The 5,621-nt window shown below is 43.7% G+C and overlaps 1 pseudogene; it reads right to left on the bottom strand.

Annotated features, from left to right (window-relative positions):
- Nucleotides 1-281: 281 nt before the first annotated feature.
- LOC100344640 (histone H3-like) lies at nucleotides 282-1,515 on the bottom strand (annotated as a pseudogene).
- Nucleotides 1,516-5,621: the final 4,106 nt, after the last annotated feature.

Raw genomic sequence — 5,621 nt, forward strand, 5'->3', positions numbered from 1 at the left:
AAAAATGTCCATGTTATTTGCTTGCAGTAGTGGTTGGGTAGCTTGTTATAGACAACCATTCTGCAGGGAGAATGGTAAATGCTGGTGAAACTAACAAAAAAAAAAAAAACACTTTAAGGCACTGAAAGTGATTAGAAGCAGCTGGAAACTGGAGGAACTAATCTTTGGGAGAAGAAAATAGTGCTGATGAGATTCCCATGTATATTGCTTTTCTTTTTTTTAAGATTTATTTATTTATTTGAAAGGCAGAGTTACAGTTACAGGAAGGCAGAGGCAGAGAGAGAGAGAGAGAGAGAGAGAGAGAGAGAGACAGAAGTCTTCCATCCTCTGGTTCACTCCCCAGATGGCCACAACGGCTGGAGCTGAGCTGATCCAAAGCCAGGAAATTGCTCCGTGTCTCCCACGTGGGTGCAGGGGCCCGAGGGCTTGGGCCATCCTCTACTGCTTTCCCAGGCCACAGCAGAGAGCTGGATCAGAAGTGGAGCAGCCGGGACTCGAACTGGCACCACCCCATGTATACTGCTTTTCACCAGTAGCATCTCCACAGCACACCTAACTGGATCTACAAAATACAGGAGGCTGTCACTCAGCCGGCCACAACCCGCCCAAGCTTGTGGGGTCAAACATCAGATTCTAGACCTTCCAAATCAGATGGAAGTCAAGGAGCGAAATCCTGGAAAGGGGGATGCAGCAAGGGGTGGAGACCCAACAAATCCTTGTACATTTTTTTTGTCTTGGCTCTGAAAAGAGCCTTTGTGCCCAGGATGGAAACCGGAGACGAGAGTGCGCTGCTTAAGCCCGCTCTCCGCGGATGCGGCGGCCCAGCTGGATGTCCTTGGGCATGATGGTGACGCGCTTGGCGAGGATGGCGCACAGGTTCGTGTCCTCGAACAGGCCCACCAGGTAGGCCTCGCTCGCCTCCTGCAACGCCATGACGGCCGAGCTCTAGAAGCGCAGGTCCGTCTTGAAGTCCTGCGCGATCTCGTGCACAGCCGCTGGAACGGCAGCTTGCAGATCAGCAGCTCAGTCGACTTCTGGTAGCACCGGATCTCGCGCCGCGCCACGGTGCCCAGCCAGTAGCGGTGCGGCATCTTGACGCCTCCCGAGGCCGGCGCGCTCTTGCGGGCTGCCTTGGTGGCCAGCTGCTTGCGGAGCGCCTTGCCGCCCGTCGACTTGCGCGTGGTCTGCTTCTTGCGGGCCATGCTCCCTCACCTGCGACCTCGCTCACTGGCGCGCCGACACTGTCTCCTGTACATTTTTAATTATCCCTGAATTGTACACATGTGGAGCATATTCCGTGGTTTAAAAAGTGCTGATATCCACTTCTGGAAAGACAGAGATTGACATTTGAATCTAGCCTAGTTAACTGCTGTAGCAAAATTCAATAATCTAGAATGCAAGACAACAAATTAGACTTTCTACAACATGTCATCCACAATATCTGGTATACAACCAGAGTATTACAGGTGAAGAAACAGGAATTGTGACGTATGGTCAATAGAAAAAGCGGCCAACAGAAACTGATCCCAACTGTTAGAAGAGTGGAAAGAGAACTGATAAGTTCTTAGACATCTATACAAGGTCATAAAAGAAAATATACAGATAATAAATGAAAAGGTTGGTAACTTCAGCAGAGATTATAAGAGCATGGAAGAAAGAAGTACATGGAATATCCAAAATGAAGAAACATAATTATTAAAGTCAAAAACTCATTGGCTGGGCTTAATAGAAAGTTGGAGATGACAAAAAAAAAGATTAAATGTACACGTGTACTAGATCAGAGGGTCTGGATTCAAGTCCTGCCTCTGCTCCTAATTCCAGCTTCTTGCTGATGCATAACCCACAGCTGATGGCTGAAGTAGTTCAGTCCCTTTCACTCATGTGGGAGACCTGGCTTGAGTTTCCAGCTTCTGCCTTCAGCCTGACCCAGGCCCAGCTCATGGAGGCATTGGAGGGGTGAATCAGCAGATGTGAGATCTCTCTGTACTGCTGTATCTCTGTATCTCTCTCTTTGACTCTCTTTCAAGTAATATATTCTTAAAGATTTATTTATTTGAAAGGCAGAGTTATATATATAGAGATAGAGATGATCCACCAGTTCACTCTCCAAATTGGCCTCAAGGGCAGGAGCTTTGCCAATCCTAAACCAGGAACCGGGAGCTTCTTCTGGGTCTCCCAGGTGGGTGCAGGGCCCAGGCTTCTGCTGCTTTCCCAGGCTCCTTAGTAGGGAGCTGGATCAGAAGTGGAGCAGCTGGGACTTGAACTCACGCCCATACATAATGCCAGTGCCACAGGCAGCAACTTTACCCACTATACCACAGCACCAGTCCCCAAGTAACATTTTCTTAAAAAAAGAAATCTATAGGACAGTATCAAGCATTGAAATATATAGAACGTAATCTGTGAAAACAGAGCGCAGAAATAGAATGGTGCACAAAGATCTATTTTATCAAATAACAGCTGAGTATTTCCCAAATTTGATTAAAACAAATTTACAGATCCACACTGCTCAGTAAATCTCAAGCAGACTAAATATAGAGGAGAAAAAAAGAAATACATCTAATCATATTATAATAAAATTGCTGAAAACTTAAAAAAAAAAACCTGAAAGCAATCAGAGCAGAAAGATATTCCATAAAGGAAACAATATTAGGATGGAGCCCAGAAGATAAAGTGCTGCAAGGTAAAATATCAAACCCAAATTCCCCACCAGGAGAAATAGCCATCAAAATTAAGGAGAGTTAAAGCTGGTTTCAGGCCAGTGGAACTGGGGATGGATCATTAACCACCATTCCATGTAAGAAAGGGGAAAGCAGGGGCTAAAGGAAGCTGCCTCCGGAGGGAAACTTGACTGCAGAAAGGAGAGAGCCCAGAGATTCGAAGCTAATTGATGCGCAATGACTTTTTCTTTCTTGTTGCTTCTAAAAGACATGTAACTAATTAAGGCAAAGAAGATACAATCCAAGGGTTTTATTAGCACAAGGATACCATGTGATGATTGTAGCCAGAGGATGAGAAAGAGGACTCGGTGAAACCATTGTTGCAAAGTTCTTATGTTCTAGTGAAAATGGCATGATATTTACTGTAATATCTCTGGTAAATCAAGGATTCATATTGTAATCTCTAAAAAATTAATATGGGACAAAACTGAAAATCAACAGAGAAATTAAAATGAAATAGCAAGAAATATTTAACCAACTCAAAAGAAGAAATTTTTAAAAAACACAGATTGACTCAACAGTAGGTAAATACTAATATGGTAGTATTCAGTAAGATTAATGATTAAAGTTGTATGGTTTAACACTGAAATTAAAAGGAAGAAGTTTTAAGAGTTGATTAAAAAAAAAAAACCAATACCCAATTACATGCAACTCACCAAAAGACATATTTTAAACATAAAGAAACAGACAACTTGAAAGTGAGAGTCCAGGAAAGAATACAGTATGTAAACAATAATCAAGAAAAGTTGAAGTGGCCCTATACAACTACACAAAGTAGAGTTTAGAATAAAGAATATTACATTTCATAATGATAAAAGGATTGATCAGGAAGATGTAACAACCTTAAATATGTATGTATCTAAGTACTGACCTTCAAAGTATATGAGGCAACAATATAGCAGTTCAAAATTAAAGGGAGAAATGAAAAATTCAATTGAACCCCTTTTAGTAAGTGATAGATACTGAGACAAAGATCAGCAAGAAGACAGAACAGATAAACAGCACTATCAGCCACATTGTTCTAATTGACATTTATAGAACATCGCACTCAACAACCACAAAATATATATTCTCTTCAAGTGTATACAGGATAGTCACCCAGATAAAACTTGCTGGGCCACAAAATAAAAGCCAATACATTTTGAAAGATGGTACGTTTTCAGGGTATATTCTCTGATAACGATAGAATTAAGTCAGAGATTCATTATGATATGCAAGAAAGCTTTAAATATTTATAAATGAAACAATATATTTCTAAAGTTATGGGTCAATGAAGAAATTACAAGGAAAATTAGAAAATCTTTCAAAAAATAAGAATAAAACTACAATGTATGACAATTTATGTGATGTGACTAAAGCAGTAGTTAGAAGGAAACTATTGCCAGAAGTATTTGCTGCAGAAAAGAATATAGGTTTAAAATTAATGATCTGGGGTCCGTGTCATGGTGCAGTGGGTGAAACTACCACCTGTGACACTGACATCCCATATGGGTGCCGGTTCAAGTCCTGGCTGCTCCACTTTGGGTCCAGCCCCCTTCTAATGTACCTGTGAAAACAGCAGAAGATGGCAAAAGTTCTCAGGCTGCTTCAGTCTGGCCCAGCCCTGGACATTGCAACCATATGGGGAGTGAATAGATAGATAGAGCCTAAAGGATTCATACCAAATTTTGGACTATACCTAAACTTGGGTAGTTATATTGTAAAGCAATATTATAAGTGAGTTTTCTTTTTTTTTTCTCTTATTTTCCAAAGAGAGCTTTATTTTTTTGAATGTGGGCTCCCAAAATGTGTACCATGCAGTTTGCTAGGGGCTTGGGATACAGAATTGTATCCAAATCAATTCAGTCAGAATTGACTGAAACTGACAAAGTTCCTGCCCTGGTGGCATCAGCTGAGGGAACACAGGCGGTACATGCACTGTAAGTTGGGAAGAGCTGGTCTCCAGTACAGTGAGGGCAGTATGTGCTAAGGAAAGCAGTGATGTAGGGGGAGTTGGGAGGGCCAGAGGGGCTTCAGCCTGCAATTTGCACAAGGATGGTGAGGGTTGACTCTGTGAAGAAGGAAACAGTTGAGCAAACACTGGAGGGAGATGAGTGAGGGGTTGGTCAAATATGTGGGCAGAGAGGGAGCCAGGCGGAGGGAACAGCCTGTGCAAAGACGCTTAGCCAGGGCTGGGCAGGCCGGAGGCCAAGTGGAGTAAGCAGAGTAGGAGGAGAGGAGGTCAGAGAGGGGACTGGGCACCTGGCCCGGGTAGGACCTGTAGCCTGTGGTCAACTTTGACTTTTACTCTCCAGGAAATGCGAGCCGTGGTTGATTGAAGCACCCAGGTGTCATAATCTGACTGGTGTTTTAGCAGCCTTCTGTGGCTGTGACTGGAGACACAGCGCTAGCAGGAAGCCAGCTAGAGGACATTGCTGGCACCCCAGTGTGGACAGAGTCATATGTCCATAGACTATCATATGTCCCCCAACCAGCACATTGAAACTCAACAGGATTATTCTGCTATCCCAGCTACTAAGCACCCAAGCTGGCATTTGAATCTAGAGCCACAGGACTCCCAATCCAGCTTTGCTCAGAAAGGAAAACTGGCTCAGACTTACCATGAGGGTTACGTTGTTGGCAGTATCGCACACCTGGGGAACTCTGGCCTCAGCCCCAATCCCTCTTCTGATTCTCCTGCTCCTGCTGCCAGCCTTGCCCGGAAAACAGAACTGCTGTAGGCTCTTTCCTAGTGTGGAAATCCCATTTGACCTCTTGTTGTCGGCTTCAAGTATTTTCCAAACTCTTAAACTGATTGCCATTGCAGGTGACAACTGTAATAGTGCAAGTGCTGTCCAGTTAAGAAGGCACCCCAGAGTCCCACAGCAGATTGGGAGACAGTGCCTCTTCTTTCGCTCATCC

This window comes from Oryctolagus cuniculus, chromosome 2, assembly GCF_051225735.1.
Source record: "Oryctolagus cuniculus isolate XC-2025 breed Fujian yellow rabbit chromosome 2, ASM5122573v1, whole genome shotgun sequence".
In the NCBI taxonomy this organism is placed as follows: Eukaryota; Metazoa; Chordata; class Mammalia; order Lagomorpha; family Leporidae; genus Oryctolagus; species Oryctolagus cuniculus.